Source organism: Phyllobates terribilis, unplaced genomic scaffold (genome assembly GCF_046119375.1).
Source record: "Phyllobates terribilis strain yellow unplaced genomic scaffold, ASM4611937v1 Scaffold_694__1_contigs__length_805567, whole genome shotgun sequence".
NCBI lineage: Eukaryota > Metazoa > Chordata > Amphibia > Anura > Dendrobatidae > Phyllobates > Phyllobates terribilis.
This window is the reverse complement of record NW_027363454.1, coordinates 578,214-597,062: the sequence shown is the minus strand read 5'-3', so window position 1 is coordinate 597,062 and position 18,849 is coordinate 578,214.

The window sequence follows — 18,849 nt, the reverse complement described above, 5'->3', positions numbered from 1 at the left end:
GCATTGGCAGCAATTGTACCGATCATCTACTTTCAATGAATTATCAGCAAATTGGTGAAAGTACACCTATTAAAAAAAAAATAACAGCCTCCTCCATATCCCCTCTAGCTGTCCTGTCCATCACCAAGATAGGTGCGTTTTCTGCCATTTTAGGTAGAAGTAATGTTCAACCAATTTGCTTCTAATTTAGACAAAGTAGTAGGAAAGTTTATCAAACAAACTCTACATATGAGCTCTATCTATTTTACAATACGTGTAATATGTATTCACAAAATGTCCATTTTCTATATGTGTGAACTTCACATCTTTTTTTTTTTAGTAAGTTTTAGTGCATGATGAGGTGGTGTTTACCTATAGGATCCACCATCTCTTGGACTGGGCACCATTGATGGTATTTATTGAGCCCCACGTTCTTAAGTAAATCTCAATATTGCTTCAAAAAGGTAGCTATGCATATACAGTTTACAGACAGAATGTTAACATATTAAGCAAGAGTGTGACAACTTATCAGTGCTAAATGTGCCATAAAAAAACCCAGCATGTAAAATTCTTAGCTTTGACAAGTGACAACATATCTGGCAAAATGCATTGTAAACCAAATGTAATTTTTAGCTGCAGTAAATTTTAGACAATCAAAATGATGTTAAAATGTGTGTGTTTCTTACAGTCTAGAGGCTGCTTATTCTGATGGAGGAAAACACTGACAGCATCCTTCATGATCACTGAAAGAACTGTTCTCCTTTCTCCTGCCCCACACTGATCTATCTGATCGGTGCAGTGCAGGGGAGAAAGTCACCAGGACTTGCACGGATGTTGCGCATCCTGTGTAGCTGAAAAAACTTCTGCAAGACTAGCCCTTGGACCTCTTTATGAAAAGAAGAACGACACTCCTGATATGTGAGGTGGCATGGATAGGGTCCCAATCAAACAAAGTTGTTGATTAGCCATTGAACCTTTCAGGTCATGTGATCAGTCACATTCCTGGAAGGAATTTCAAGATGTGGTAATGTATACGATGGATGAGTGTACATATATATATATATAAGTGTTTATATATATATAAGTGTTATATATATATAAGTGTTTGTGTGTGTGGAGCTGCATGAGTATATAAGAGAGCTGTTGGTGTATGTAAGAAAGCTGTGTACAAGTATGTAGTAAAACAGTGTGTGTATGTAACAGAGGTGTAAGTGCATACTTCAAAGCTGTAGAAAAGCTATATGTGTTAGAACTGTGTTTGTGTATGGAGGAGAGTTGTGTGTGTATTTTGGAAAATTGCGTGTGTGATAGTAGTAGAGTTGTGCGTATGCAGGAGAGATGTGTGTATGTAGGAAAGAGGGTGGAAACTTATCAATGCTATAGGACCTATGCAAGAACCTAACATGATCAAATTTGACTCATGACAATACAGCTTTAAAAAATGCATTGGCAGCAATTGTACCGATCATCTACTTTCAATGAATTATCAGCAAATTGGTGAAAGTACACCTATTAAAAAAAAAATAACAGCCTCCTCCATATCCCCTCTAGCTGTCCTGTCCATCACCAAGATAGGTGCGTTTTCTGCCATTTTAGGTAGAAGTAATGTTCAACCAATTTGCTTCTAATTTAGACAAAGTAGTAGGAAAGTTTATCAAACAAACTCTACATATGAGCTCTATCTATTTTACAATACGTGTAATATGTATTCACAAAATGTCCATTTTCTATATGTGTGAACTTCACATCTTTTTTTTTTTTAGTAAGTTTTAGTGCATGATGAGGTGGTGTTTACCTATAGGATCCACCATCTCTTGGACTGGGCACCATTGATGGTATTTATTGGGCCCCACGTTCTTAAGTAAATCTCAATATTGCTTCAAAAAGGTAGCTATGCATATACAGTTTACAGACAGAATGTTAACATATTAAGCAAGAGTGTGACAACTTATCAGTGCTAAATGTGCCATAAAAAAACCCAGCATGTAAAATTCTTAGCTTTGACAAGTGACAACATATCTGGCAAAATGCATTGTAAACCAAATGTAATTTTTAGCTGCAGTAAATTTTAGACAATCAAAATGATGTTAAAATGTGTGTGTTTCTTACAGTCTAGAGGCTGCTTATTCTGATGGAGGAAAACACTGACAGCATCCTTCATGATCACTGAAAGAACTGTTCTCCTTTCTCCTGCCCCACACTGATCTATCTGATCGGTGCAGTGCAGGGGAGAAAGTCACCAGGACTTGCACGGATGTTGCGCATCCTGTGTAGCTGAAAAAACTTCTGCAAGACTAGCCCTTGGACCTCTTTATGAAAAGAAGAACGACACTCCTGATATGTGAGGTGGCATGGATAGGGTCCCAATCAAACAAAGTTGTTGATTAGCCATTGAACCTTTCAGGTCATGTGATCAGTCACATTCCTGGAAGGAATTTCAAGATGTGGTAATGTATACGATGGATGAGTGTACATATATATATATATAAGTGTTTATATATATATAAGTGTTATATATATATAAGTGTTTGTGTGTGTGGAGCTGCATGAGTATATAAGAGAGCTGTTGGTGTATGTAAGAAAGCTGTGTACAAGTATGTAGTAAAACAGTGTGTGTATGTAACAGAGGTGTAAGTGCATACTTCAAAGCTGTAGAAAAGCTATATGTGTTAGAACTGTGTTTGTGTATGGAGGAGAGTTGTGTGTGTATTTTGGAAAATTGCGTGTGTGATAGTAGTAGAGTTGTGCGTATGCAGGAGAGATGTGTGTATGTAGGAAAGAGGGTGGAAACTTATCAATGCTATAGGACCTATGCAAGAACCTAACATGATCAAATTTGACTCATGACAATACAGCTTTAAAAAATGCATTGGCAGCAATTGTACCGATCATCTACTTTCAATGAATTATCAGCAAATTGGTGAAAGTACACCTATTAAAAAAAAAATAACAGCCTCCTCCATATCCCCTCTAGCTGTCCTGTCCATCACCAAGATAGGTGCGTTTTCTGCCATTTTAGGTAGAAGTAATGTTCAACCAATTTGCTTCTAATTTAGACAAAGTAGTAGGAAAGTTTATCAAACAAACTCTACATATGAGCTCTATCTATTTTACAATACGTGTAATATGTATTCACAAAATGTCCATTTTCTATATGTGTGAACTTCACATCTTTTTTTTTTTTAGTAAGTTTTAGTGCATGATGAGGTGGTGTTTACCTATAGGATCCACCATCTCTTGGACTGGGCACCATTGATGGTATTTATTGGGCCCCACGTTCTTAAGTAAATCTCAATATTGCTTCAAAAAGGTAGCTATGCATATACAGTTTACAGACAGAATGTTAACATATTAAGCAAGAGTGTGACAACTTATCAGTGCTAAATGTGCCATAAAAAAACCCAGCATGTAAAATTCTTAGCTTTGACAAGTGACAACATATCTGGCAAAATGCATTGTAAACCAAATGTAATTTTTAGCTGCAGTAAATTTTAGACAATCAAAATGATGTTAAAATGTGTGTGTTTCTTACAGTCTAGAGGCTGCTTATTCTGATGGAGGAAAACACTGACAGCATCCTTCATGATCACTGAAAGAACTGTTCTCCTTTCTCCTGCCCCACACTGATCTATCTGATCGGTGCAGTGCAGGGGAGAAAGTCACCAGGACTTGCACGGATGTTGCGCATCCTGTGTAGCTGAAAAAACTTCTGCAAGACTAGCCCTTGGACCTCTTTATGAAAAGAAGAACGACACTCCTGATATGTGAGGTGGCATGGATAGGGTCCCAATCAAACAAAGTTGTTGATTAGCCATTGAACCTTTCAGGTCATGTGATCAGTCACATTCCTGGAAGGAATTTCAAGATGTGGTAATGTATACGATGGATGAGTGTACATAAATATATATATATATATATATAAGTGTTTGTGTGTGTGGAGCTGCATGAGTATATAAGAGAGCTGTTGGTGTATGTAAGAAAGCTGTGTACAAGTATGTAGCAAAACAGTGCGTGTATGTAACAGAGGTGTAAGTGCATACTTCAAAGCTGTAGAAAAGCTATATGTGTTAGAACTGTGTTTGTGTATGGAGGAGAGTTGTGTGTGTATTTTGGAAAATTGCGTGTGTGATAGTAGTAGAGTTGTGTGTATGCAGGAGAGATGTGTGTATGTAGGAAAGAGGGTGGAAACTTATCAATGCTATAGGACCTATGCAAGAACCTAACATGATCAAATTTGACTCATGACAATACAGCTTTAAAAAATGCATTGGCAGCAATTGTACCGATCATCTACTTTCAATGAATTATCAGCAAATTGGTGAAAGTACACCTATTAAAAAAAAAATAACAGCCTCCTCCATATCCCCTCTAGCTGTCCTGTCCATCACCAAGATAGGTGCGTTTTCTGCCATTTTAGGTAGAAGTAATGTTCAACCAATTTGCTTCTAATTTAGACAAAGTAGTAGGAAAGTTTATCAAACAAACTCTACATATGAGCTCTATCTATTTTACAATACGTGTAATATGTATTCACAAAATGTCCATTTTCTATATGTGTGAACTTCACATCTTTTTTTTTTTAGTAAGTTTTAGTGCATGATGAGGTGGTGTTTACCTATAGGATCCACCATCTCTTGGACTGGGCACCATTGATGGTATTTATTGAGCCCCACGTTCTTAAGTAAATCTCAATATTGCTTCAAAAAGGTAGCTATGCATATACAGTTTACAGACAGAATGTTAACATATTAAGCAAGAGTGTGACAACTTATCAGTGCTAAATGTGCCATAAAAAAACCCAGCATGTAAAATTCTTAGCTTTGACAAGTGACAACATATCTGGCAAAATGCATTGTAAACCAAATGTAATTTTTAGCTGCAGTAAATTTTAGACAATCAAAATGATGTTAAAATGTGTGTGTTTCTTACAGTCTAGAGGCTGCTTATTCTGATGGAGGAAAACACTGACAGCATCCTTCATGATCACTGAAAGAACTGTTCTCCTTTCTCCTGCCCCACACTGATCTATCTGATCGGTGCAGTGCAGGGGAGAAAGTCACCAGGACTTGCACGGATGTTGCGCATCCTGTGTAGCTGAAAAAACTTCTGCAAGACTAGCCCTTGGACCTCTTTATGAAAAGAAGAACGACACTCCTGATATGTGAGGTGGCATGGATAGGGTCCCAATCAAACAAAGTTGTTGATTAGCCATTGAACCTTTCAGGTCATGTGATCAGTCACATTCCTGGAAGGAATTTCAAGATGTGGTAATGTATACGATGGATGAGTGTACATATATATATATATAAGTGTTTATATATATATAAGTGTTATATATATATAAGTGTTTGTGTGTGTGGAGCTGCATGAGTATATAAGAGAGCTGTTGGTGTATGTAAGAAAGCTGTGTACAAGTATGTAGTAAAACAGTGTGTGTATGTAACAGAGGTGTAAGTGCATACTTCAAAGCTGTAGAAAAGCTATATGTGTTAGAACTGTGTTTGTGTATGGAGGAGAGTTGTGTGTGTATTTTGGAAAATTGCGTGTGTGATAGTAGTAGAGTTGTGCGTATGCAGGAGAGATGTGTGTATGTAGGAAAGAGGGTGGAAACTTATCAATGCTATAGGACCTATGCAAGAACCTAACATGATCAAATTTGACTCATGACAATACAGCTTTAAAAAATGCATTGGCAGCAATTGTACCGATCATCTACTTTCAATGAATTATCAGCAAATTGGTGAAAGTACACCTATTAAAAAAAAAATAACAGCCTCCTCCATATCCCCTCTAGCTGTCCTGTCCATCACCAAGATAGGTGCGTTTTCTGCCATTTTAGGTAGAAGTAATGTTCAACCAATTTGCTTCTAATTTAGACAAAGTAGTAGGAAAGTTTATCAAACAAACTCTACATATGAGCTCTATCTATTTTACAATACGTGTAATATGTATTCACAAAATGTCCATTTTCTATATGTGTGAACTTCACATCTTTTTTTTTTTTAGTAAGTTTTAGTGCATGATGAGGTGGTGTTTACCTATAGGATCCACCATCTCTTGGACTGGGCACCATTGATGGTATTTATTGGGCCCCACGTTCTTAAGTAAATCTCAATATTGCTTCAAAAAGGTAGCTATGCATATACAGTTTACAGACAGAATGTTAACATATTAAGCAAGAGTGTGACAACTTATCAGTGCTAAATGTGCCATAAAAAAACCCAGCATGTAAAATTTTTAGCTTTGACAAGTGACAACATATCTGGCAAAATGCATTGTAAACCAAATGTAATTTTTAGCTGCAGTAAATTTTAGACAATCAAAATGATGTTAAAATGTGTGTGTTTCTTACAGTCTAGAGGCTGCTTATTCTGATGGAGGAAAACACTGACAGCATCCTTCATGATCACTGAAAGAACTGTTCTCCTTTCTCCTGCCCCACACTGATCTATCTGATCGGTGCAGTGCAGGGGAGAAAGTCACCAGGACTTGCACGGATGTTGCGCATCCTGTGTAGCTGAAAAAACTTCTGCAAGACTAGCCCTTGGACCTCTTTATGAAAAGAAGAACGACACTCCTGATATGTGAGGTGGCATGGATAGGGTCCCAATCAAACAAAGTTGTTGATTAGCCATTGAACCTTTCAGGTCATGTGATCAGTCACATTCCTGGAAGGAATTTCAAGATGTGGTAATGTATACGATGGATGAGTGTACATAAATATATATATATATATATATAAGTGTTTGTGTGTGTGGAGCTGCATGAGTATATAAGAGAGCTGTTGGTGTATGTAAGAAAACTGTGTACAAGTATGTAGCAAAACAGTGCGTGTATGTAACAGAGGTGTAAGTGCATACTTCAAAGCTGTAGAAAAGCTATATGTGTTAGAACTGTGTTTGTGTATGGAGGAGAGTTGTGTGTGTATTTTGGAAAATTGCGTGTGTGATAGTAGTAGAGTTGTGCGTATGCAGGAGAGATGTGTGTATGTAGGAAAGAGGGTGGAAACTTATCAATGCTATAGGACCTATGCAAGAACCTAACATGATCAAATTTGACTCATGACAATACAGCTTTAAAAAATGCATTGGCAGCAATTGTACCGATCATCTACTTTCAATGAATTATCAGCAAATTGGTGAAAGTACACCTATTAAAAAAAAAATAACAGCCTCCTCCATATCCCCTCTAGCTGTCCTGTCCATCACCAAGATAGGTGCGTTTTCTGCCATTTTAGGTAGAAGTAATGTTCAACCAATTTGCTTCTAATTTAGACAAAGTAGTAGGAAAGTTTATCAAACAAACTCTACATATGAGCTCTATCTATTTTACAATACGTGTAATATGTATTCACAAAATGTCCATTTTCTATATGTGTGAACTTCACATCTTTTTTTTTTTTAGTAAGTTTTAGTGCATGATGAGGTGGTGTTTACCTATAGGATCCACCATCTCTTGGACTGGGCACCATTGATGGTATTTATTGGGCCCCACGTTCTTAAGTAAATCTCAATATTGCTTCAAAAAGGTAGCTATGCATATACAGTTTACAGACAGAATGTTAACATATTAAGCAAGAGTGTGACAACTTATCAGTGCTAAATGTGCCATAAAAAAACCCAGCATGTAAAATTCTTAGCTTTGACAAGTGACAACATATCTGGCAAAATGCATTGTAAACCAAATGTAATTTTTAGCTGCAGTAAATTTTAGACAATCAAAATGATGTTAAAATGTGTGTGTTTCTTACAGTCTAGAGGCTGCTTATTCTGATGGAGGAAAACACTGACAGCATCCTTCATGATCACTGAAAGAACTGTTCTCCTTTCTCCTGCCCCACACTGATCTATCTGATCGGTGCAGTGCAGGGGAGAAAGTCACCAGGACTTGCACGGATGTTGCGCATCCTGTGTAGCTGAAAAAACTTCTGCAAGACTAGCCCTTGGACCTCTTTATGAAAAGAAGAACGACACTCCTGATATGTGAGGTGGCATGGATAGGGTCCCAATCAAACAAAGTTGTTGATTAGCCATTGAACCTTTCAGGTCATGTGATCAGTCACATTCCTGGAAGGAATTTCAAGATGTGGTAATGTATACGATGGATGAGTGTACATATATATATATATAAGTGTTTATATATATATAAGTGTTATATATATATAAGTGTTTGTGTGTGTGGAGCTGCATGAGTATATAAGAGAGCTGTTGGTGTATGTAAGAAAGCTGTGTACAAGTATGTAGTAAAACAGTGTGTGTATGTAACAGAGGTGTAAGTGCATACTTCAAAGCTGTAGAAAAGCTATATGTGTTAGAACTGTGTTTGTGTATGGAGGAGAGTTGTGTGTGTATTTTGGAAAATTGCGTGTGTGATAGTAGTAGAGTTGTGCGTATGCAGGAGAGATGTGTGTATGTAGGAAAGAGGGTGGAAACTTATCAATGCTATAGGACCTATGCAAGAACCTAACATGATCAAATTTGACTCATGACAATACAGCTTTAAAAAATGCATTGGCAGCAATTGTACCGATCATCTACTTTCAATGAATTATCAGCAAATTGGTGAAAGTACACCTATTAAAAAAAAAATAACAGCCTCCTCCATATCCCCTCTAGCTGTCCTGTCCATCACCAAGATAGGTGCGTTTTCTGCCATTTTAGGTAGAAGTAATGTTCAACCAATTTGCTTCTAATATAGACAAAGTAGTAGGAAAGTTTATCAAACAAACTCTACATATGAGCTCTATCTATTTTACAATACGTGTAATATGTATTCACAAAATGTCCATTTTCTATATGTGTGAACTTCACATCTTTTTTTTTTTTAGTAAGTTTTAGTGCATGATGAGGTGGTGTTTACCTATAGGATCCACCATCTCTTGGACTGGGCACCATTGATGGTATTTATTGGGCCCCACGTTCTTAAGTAAATCTCAATATTGCTTCAAAAAGGTAGCTATGCATATACAGTTTACAGACAGAATGTTAACATATTAAGCAAGAGTGTGACAACTTATCAGTGCTAAATGTGCCATAAAAAAACCCAGCATGTAAAATTCTTAGCTTTGACAAGTGACAACATATCTGGCAAAATGCATTGTAAACCAAATGTAATTTTTAGCTGCAGTAAATTTTAGACAATCAAAATGATGTTAAAATGTGTGTGTTTCTTACAGTCTAGAGGCTGCTTATTCTGATGGAGGAAAACACTGACAGCATCCTTCATGATCACTGAAAGAACTGTTCTCCTTTCTCCTGCCCCACACTGATCTATCTGATCGGTGCAGTGCAGGGGAGAAAGTCACCAGGACTTGCACGGATGTTGCGCATCCTGTGTAGCTGAAAAAACTTCTGCAAGACTAGCCCTTGGACCTCTTTATGAAAAGAAGAACGACACTCCTGATATGTGAGGTGGCATGGATAGGGTCCCAATCAAACAAAGTTGTTGATTAGCCATTGAACCTTTCAGGTCATGTGATCAGTCACATTCCTGGAAGGAATTTCAAGATGTGGTAATGTATACGATGGATGAGTGTACATAAATATATATATATATATATAAGTGTTTGTGTGTGTGGAGCTGCATGAGTATATAAGAGAGCTGTTGGTGTATGTAAGAAAGCTGTGTACAAGTATGTAGCAAAACAGTGCGTGTATGTAACAGAGGTGTAAGTGCATACTTCAAAGCTGTAGAAAAGCTATATGTGTTAGAACTGTGTTTGTGTATGGAGGAGAGTTGTGTGTGTATTTTGGAAAATTGCGTGTGTGATAGTAGTAGAGTTGTGCGTATGCAGGAGAGATGTGTGTATGTAGGAAAGAGGGTGGAAACTTATCAATGCTATAGGACCTATGCAAGAACCTAACATGATCAAATTTGACTCATGACAATACAGCTTTAAAAAATGCATTGGCAGCAATTGTACCGATCATCTACTTTCAATGAATTATCAGCAAATTGGTGAAAGTACACCTATTAAAAAAAAAATAACAGCCTCCTCCATATCCCCTCTAGCTGTCCTGTCCATCACCAAGATAGGTGCGTTTTCTGCCATTTTAGGTAGAAGTAATGTTCAACCAATTTGCTTCTAATTTAGACAAAGTAGTAGGAAAGTTTATCAAACAAACTCTACATATGAGCTCTATCTATTTTACAATACGTGTAATATGTATTCACAAAATGTCCATTTTCTATATGTGTGAACTTCACATCTTTTTTTTTTTTAGTAAGTTTTAGTGCATGATGAGGTGGTGTTTACCTATAGGATCCACCATCTCTTGGACTGGGCACCATTGATGGTATTTATTGGGCCCCACGTTCTTAAGTAAATCTCAATATTGCTTCAAAAAGGTAGCTATGCATATACAGTTTACAGACAGAATGTTAACATATTAAGCAAGAGTGTGACAACTTATCAGTGCTAAATGTGCCATAAAAAAACCCAGCATGTAAAATTCTTAGCTTTGACAAGTGACAACATATCTGGCAAAATGCATTGTAAACCAAATGTAATTTTTAGCTGCAGTAAATTTTAGACAATCAAAATGATGTTAAAATGTGTGTGTTTCTTACAGTCTAGAGGCTGCTTATTCTGATGGAGGAAAACACTGACAGCATCCTTCATGATCACTGAAAGAACTGTTCTCCTTTCTCCTGCCCCACACTGATCTATCTGATCGGTGCAGTGCAGGGGAGAAAGTCACCAGGACTTGCACGGATGTTGCGCATCCTGTGTAGCTGAAAAAACTTCTGCAAGACTAGCCCTTGGACCTCTTTATGAAAAGAAGAACGACACTCCTGATATGTGAGGTGGCATGGATAGGGTCCCAATCAAACAAAGTTGTTGATTAGCCATTGAACCTTTCAGGTCATGTGATCAGTCACATTCCTGGAAGGAATTTCAAGATGTGGTAATGTATACGATGGATGAGTGTACATAAATATATATATATATATATAAGTGTTTGTGTGTGTGGAGCTGCATGAGTATATAAGAGAGCTGTTGGTGTATGTAAGAAAGCTGTGTACAAGTATGTAGCAAAACAGTGCGTGTATGTAACAGAGGTGTAAGTGCATACTTCAAAGCTGTAGAAAAGCTATATGTGTTAGAACTGTGTTTGTGTATGGAGGAGAGTTGTGTGTGTATTTTGGAAAATTGCGTGTGTGATAGTAGTAGAGTTGTGTGTATGCAGGAGAGATGTGTGTATGTAGGAAAGAGGGTGGAAACTTATCAATGCTATAGGACCTATGCAAGAACCTAACATGATCAAATTTGACTCATGACAATACAGCTTTAAAAAATGCATTGGCAGCAATTGTACCGATCATCTACTTTCAATGAATTATCAGCAAATTGGTGAAAGTACACCTATTAAAAAAAAAATAACAGCCTCCTCCATATCCCCTCTAGCTGTCCTGTCCATCACCAAGATAGGTGCGTTTTCTGCCATTTTAGGTAGAAGTAATGTTCAACCAATTTGCTTCTAATTTAGACAAAGTAGTAGGAAAGTTTATCAAACAAACTCTACATATGAGCTCTATCTATTTTACAATACGTGTAATATGTATTCACAAAATGTCCATTTTCTATATGTGTGAACTTCACATCTTTTTTTTTTTAGTAAGTTTTAGTGCATGATGAGGTGGTGTTTACCTATAGGATCCACCATCTCTTGGACTGGGCACCATTGATGGTATTTATTGGGCCCCACGTTCTTAAGTAAATCTCAATATTGCTTCAAAAAGGTAGCTATGCATATACAGTTTACAGACAGAATGTTAACATATTAAGCAAGAGTGTGACAACTTATCAGTGCTAAATGTGCCATAAAAAAACCCAGCATGTAAAATTCTTAGCTTTGACAAGTGACAACATATCTGGCAAAATGCATTGTAAACCAAATGTAATTTTTAGCTGCAGTAAATTTTAGACAATCAAAATGATGTTAAAATGTGTGTGTTTCTTACAGTCTAGAGGCTGCTTATTCTGATGGAGGAAAACACTGACAGCATCCTTCATGATCACTGAAAGAACTGTTCTCCTTTCTCCTGCCCCACACTGATCTATCTGATCGGTGCAGTGCAGGGGAGAAAGTCACCAGGACTTGCACGGATGTTGCGCATCCTGTGTAGCTGAAAAAACTTCTGCAAGACTAGCCCTTGGACCTCTTTATGAAAAGAAGAACGACACTCCTGATATGTGAGGTGGCATGGATAGGGTCCCAATCAAACAAAGTTGTTGATTAGCCATTGAACCTTTCAGGTCATGTGATCAGTCACATTCCTGGAAGGAATTTCAAGATGTGGTAATGTATACGATGGATGAGTGTACATATATATATATATATATATATATATAAGTGTTTGTGTGTGTGGAGCTGCATGAGTATATAAGAGAGCTGTTGGTGTATGTAAGAAAGCTGTGTACAAGTATGTAGTAAAACAGTGTGTGTATGTAACAGAGGTGTAAGTGCATACTTCAAAGCTGTAGAAAAGCTATATGTGTTAGAACTGTGTTTGTGTATGGAGGAGAGTTGTGTGTGTATTTTGGAAAATTGCGTGTGTGATAGTAGTAGAGTTGTGCGTATGCAGGAGAGATGTGTGTATGTAGGAAAGAGGGTGGAAACTTATCAATGCTATAGGACCTATGCAAGAACCTAACATGATCAAATTTGACTCATGACAATACAGCTTTAAAAAATGCATTGGCAGCAATTGTACCGATCATCTACTTTCAATGAATTATCAGCAAATTGGTGAAAGTACACCTATTAAAAAAAAAATAACAGCCTCCTCCATATCCCCTCTAGCTGTCCTGTCCATCACCAAGATAGGTGCGTTTTCTGCCATTTTAGGTAGAAGTAATGTTCAACCAATTTGCTTCTAATTTAGACAAAGTAGTAGGAAAGTTTATCAAACAAACTCTACATATGAGCTCTATCTATTTTACAATACGTGTAATATGTATTCACAAAATGTCCATTTTCTATATGTGTGAACTTCACATCTTTTTTTTTTTTAGTAAGTTTTAGTGCATGATGAGGTGGTGTTTACCTATAGGATCCACCATCTCTTGGACTGGGCACCATTGATGGTATTTATTGGGCCCCACGTTCTTAAGTAAATCTCAATATTGCTTCAAAAAGGTAGCTATGCATATACAGTTTACAGACAGAATGTTAACATATTAAGCAAGAGTGTGACAACTTATCAGTGCTAAATGTGCCATAAAAAAACCCAGCATGTAAAATTCTTAGCTTTGACAAGTGACAACATATCTGGCAAAATGCATTGTAAACCAAATGTAATTTTTAGCTGCAGTAAATTTTAGACAATCAAAATGATGTTAAAATGTGTGTGTTTCTTACAGTCTAGAGGCTGCTTATTCTGATGGAGGAAAACACTGACAGCATCCTTCATGATCACTGAAAGAACTGTTCTCCTTTCTCCTGCCCCACACTGATCTATCTGATCGGTGCAGTGCAGGGGAGAAAGTCACCAGGACTTGCACGGATGTTGCGCATCCTGTGTAGCTGAAAAAACTTCTGCAAGACTAGCCCTTGGACCTCTTTATGAAAAGAAGAACGACACTCCTGATATGTGAGGTGGCATGGATAGGGTCCCAATCAAACAAAGTTGTTGATTAGCCATTGAACCTTTCAGGTCATGTGATCAGTCACATTCCTGGAAGGAATTTCAAGATGTGGTAATGTATACGATGGATGAGTGTACATAAATATATATATATATATATAAGTGTTTGTGTGTGTGGAGCTGCATGAGTATATAAGAGAGCTGTTGGTGTATGTAAGAAAGCTGTGTACAAGTATGTAGCAAAACAGTGCGTGTATGTAACAGAGGTGTAAGTGCATACTTCAAAGCTGTAGAAAAGCTATATGTGTTAGAACTGTGTTTGTGTATGGAGGAGAGTTGTGTGTGTATTTTGGAAAATTGCGTGTGTGATAGTAGTAGAGTTGTGTGTATGCAGGAGAGATGTGTGTATGTAGGAAAGAGGGTGGAAACTTATCAATGCTATAGGACCTATGCAAGAACCTAACATGATCAAATTTGACTCATGACAATACAGCTTTAAAAAATGCATTGGCAGCAATTGTACCGATCATCTACTTTCAATGAATTATCAGCAAATTGGTGAAAGTACACCTATTAAAAAAAAAATAACAGCCTCCTCCATATCCCCTCTAGCTGTCCTGTCCATCACCAAGATAGGTGCGTTTTCTGCCATTTTAGGTAGAAGTAATGTTCAACCAATTTGCTTCTAATTTAGACAAAGTAGTAGGAAAGTTTATCAAACAAACTCTACATATGAGCTCTATCTATTTTACAATACGTGTAATATGTATTCACAAAATGTCCATTTTCTATATGTGTGAACTTCACATCTTTTTTTTTTTTAGTAAGTTTTAGTGCATGATGAGGTGGTGTTTACCTATAGGATCCACCATCTCTTGGACTGGGCACCATTGATGGTATTTATTGGGCCCCACGTTCTTAAGTAAATCTCAATATTGCTTCAAAAAGGTAGCTATGCATATACAGTTTACAGACAGAATGTTAACATATTAAGCAAGAGTGTGACAACTTATCAGTGCTAAATGTGCCATAAAAAAACCCAGCATGTAAAATTCTTAGCTTTGACAAGTGACAACATATCTGGCAAAATGCATTGTAAACCAAATGTAATTTTTAGCTGCAGTAAATTTTAGACAATCAAAATGATGTTAAAATGTGTGTGTTTCTTACAGTCTAGAGGCTGCTTATTCTGATGGAGGAAAACACTGACAGCATCCTTCATGATCACTGAAAGAACTGTTCTCCTTTCTCCTGCCCCACACTGATCTATCTGATCGGTGCAGTGCAGGGGAGAAAGTCACCAGGACTTGCACGGATGTTGCGCATCCTGTGTAGCTGAAAAAACTTCTGCAAGACTAGCCCTTGGACCTCTTTATGAAAAGAAGAACGACACTCCTGATATGTGAGGTGGCATGGATAGGGTCCCAATCAAACAAAGTTGTTGATTAGCCATTGAACCTTTCAGGTCATGTGATCAGTCACATTCCTGGAAGGAATTTCAAGATGTGGTAATGTATACGATGGATGAGTGTACATAAATATATATATATATATATAAGTGTTTGTGTGTGTGGAGCTGCATGAGTATATAAGAGAGCTGTTGGTGTATGTAAGAAAGCTGTGTACAAGTATGTAGCAAAACAGTGCGTGTATGTAACAGAGGTGTAAGTGCATACTTCAAAGCTGTAGAAAAGCTATATGTGATAGAACTGTGTTTGTGTATGGAGGAGAGTTGTGTGTGTATTTTGGAAAATTGCGTGTGTGATAGTAGTAGAGTTGTGTGTATGCAGGAGAGATGTGTGTATGTAGGAAAGAGGGTGGAAACTTATCAATGCTATAGGACCTATGCAAGAACCTAACATGATCAAATTTGACTCATGACAATACAGCTTTAAAAAATGCATTGGCAGCAATTGTACCGATCATCTACTTTCAATGAATTATCAGCAAATTGGTGAAAGTACACCTATTAAAAAAAAAATAACAGCCTCCTCCATATCCCCTCTAGCTGTCCTGTCCATCACCAAGATAGGTGCGTTTTCTGCCATTTTAGGTAGAAGTAATGTTCAACCAATTTGCTTCTAATTTAGACAAAGTAGTAGGAAAGTTTATCAAACAAACTCTACATATGAGCTCTATCTATTTTACAATACGTGTAATATGTATTCACAAAATGTCCATTTTCTATATGTGTGAACTTCACATCTTTTTTTTTTTAGTAAGTTTTAGTGCATGATGAGGTGGTGTTTACCTATAGGATCCACCATCTCTTGGACTGGGCACCATTGATGGTATTTATTGGGCCCCACGTTCTTAAGTAAATCTCAATATTGCTTCAAAAAGGTAGCTATGCATATACAGTTTACAGACAGAATGTTAACATATTAAGCAAGAGTGTGACAACTTATCAGTGCTAAATGTGCCATAAAAAAACCCAGCATGTAAAATTCTTAGCTTTGACAAGTGACAACATATCTGGCAAAATGCATTGTAAACCAAATGTAATTTTTAGCTGCAGTAAATTTTAGACAATCAAAATGATGTTAAAATGTGTGTGTTTCTTACAGTCTAGAGGCTGCTTATTCTGATGGAGGAAAACACTGACAGCATCCTTCATGATCACTGAAAGAACTGTTCTCCTTTCTCCTGCCCCACACTGATCTATCTGATCGGTGCAGTGCAGGGGAGAAAGTCACCAGGACTTGCACGGATGTTGCGCATCCTGTGTAGCTGAAAAAACTTCTGCAAGACTAGCCCTTGGACCTCTTTATGAAAAGAAGAACGACACTCCTGATATGTGAGGTGGCATGGATAGGGTCCCAATCAAACAAAGTTGTTGATTAGCCATTGAACCTTTCAGGTCATGTGATCAGTCACATTCCTGGAAGGAATTTCAAGATGTGGTAATGTATACGATGGATGAGTGTACATAAATATAAATATATATATATATATATATAAGTGTTTGTGTGTGTGGAGCTGCATGAGTATATAAGAGAGCTGTTGGTGTATGTAAGAAAGCTGTGTACAAGTATGTAGTAAAACAGTGCGTGTATGTAACAGAGGTGTAAGTGCATACTTCAAAGCTGTAGAAAAGCTATATGTGTTAGAACTGTGTTTGTGTATGGAGGAGAGTTGTGTGTGTATTTTGGAAAATTGCGTGTGTGATAGTAGTAGAGTTGTGTGTATGCAGGAGAGATATGTGTATGTAGGAAAGAGGGTGGAAACTTATCAATGCTATAGGACCTATGCAAGAACCTAACATGATCAAATTTGACTCATGACAATACAGCTTTAAAAAATGCATTGGCAGCAATTGTACCGATCATCTACTTTCAATGAATTATCAGCAAATTGGTGAAAGTACACCTATTAAAAAAAAAATAACAGCCTCCTCCATATCCCCTCTAGCTGTCCTGTCCATCACCAAGATAGGTGCGTTTTCTGCCATTTTAGGTAGAAGTAATGTTCAACCAATTTGCTTCTAATTTAGACAAAGTAGTAGGAAAGTTTATCAAACAAACTCTACATATGAGCTCTATCTATTTTACAATACGTGTAATATGTATTCACAAAATGTCCATTTTCTATATGTGTGAACTTCACATCTTTTTTTTTTTTAGTAAGTTTTAGTGCATGATGAGGTGGTGTTTACCTATAGGATCCACCATCTCTTGGACTGGGCACCATTGATGGTATTTATTGGGCCCCACGTTCTTAAGTAAATCTCAATATTGCTTCAAAAAGGTAGCTATGCATATACAGTTTACAGACAGAATGTTAACATATTAAGCAAGAGTGTGACAACTTATCAGTGCTAAATGTGCCATAAAAAAACCCAGCATGTAAAATTCTTAGCTTTGACAAGTGACAACATATCTGGCAAAATGCATTGTAAACCAAATGTAATTTTTAGCTGCAGTAAATTTTAGACAATCAAAATGATGTTAAAATGTGTGTGTTTCTTACAGTCTAGAGGCTGCTTATTCTGATGGAGGAAAACACTGACAGCATCCTTCATGATCACTGAAAGAACTGTTCTCCTTTCTCCTGCCCCACACTGATCTATCTGATCGGTGCAGTGCAGGGGAGAAAGTCACCAGGACTTGCACGGCTGTTGCGCATCCTGTGTAGCTGAAAAAACTTCTGCAAGACTAGCCCTTGGACCTCTTTATGAAAAGAAGAACGACACTCCTGATATGTGAGGTGGCATGGATAGGGTCCCAATCAAACAAAGTTGTTGATTAGCCATTGAACCTTTCAGGTCATGTGATCAGTCACATTCCTGGAAGGAATTTCAAGATGTGGTAATGTATACGATGGATGAGTGTACATAAATATATATATATATATATATATATATAAGTGTTTGTGTGTGTGGAGCTGCATGAGTATATAAGAGAGCTGTTGGTGTATGTAAGAAAGCTGTGTACAAGTATGTAGTAAAACAGTGCGTGTATGTAACAGAGGTGTAAGTGCATACTTCAAAGCTGTAGAAAAGCTATATGTGTTAGAACTGTGTTTGTGTATGGAGGAGAGTTGTGTGTGTATTTTGGAAAATTGCGTGTGTGATAGTAGTAGAGTTGTGTGTATGCAGGAGAGATGTGTGTATGTAGGAAAGAGGGTGGAAACTTATCAATGCTATAGGACCTATGCAAGAACCTAACATGATCAAATTTGACTCATGACAATACAGCTTTAAAAAATGCATTGGCAGCAATTGTACCGATCATCTACTTTCAATGAATTATCAGCAAATTGGTGAAAGTACACCTATTAAAAAAAAAATAACAGCCTCCTCCATATCCCCTCTAGCTGTCCTGTCCATCACCAAGATAGGTGCGTTTTCTGCCATTTTAGGTAGAAGTAATGTTCAACCAATTTGCTTCTAATTTAGACAAAGTAGTAGGAAAGTTTATCAAACAAACTCTACATATGAGCTCTATCTATTTTACAATACGTGTAATATGTATTCACAAAATGTCCATTTTCTATATGTGTGAACTTCACATCTTTTTTTTTTTTAGTAAGTTTTAGTGCATGATGAGGTGGTGTTTACCTATAGGATCCACCATCTCTTGGACTGGGCACCATTGATGGTATTTATTGGGCCCCACGTTCTTAAGTAAATCTCAATATTGCTTCAAAAAGGTAGCTATGCATATACAGTTTACAGACAGAATGTTAACATATTAAGCAAGAGTGTGACAACTTATCAGTGCTAAATGTGCCATAAAAAAACCCAGCATGTAAAATTCTTAGCTTTGACAAGTGACAACA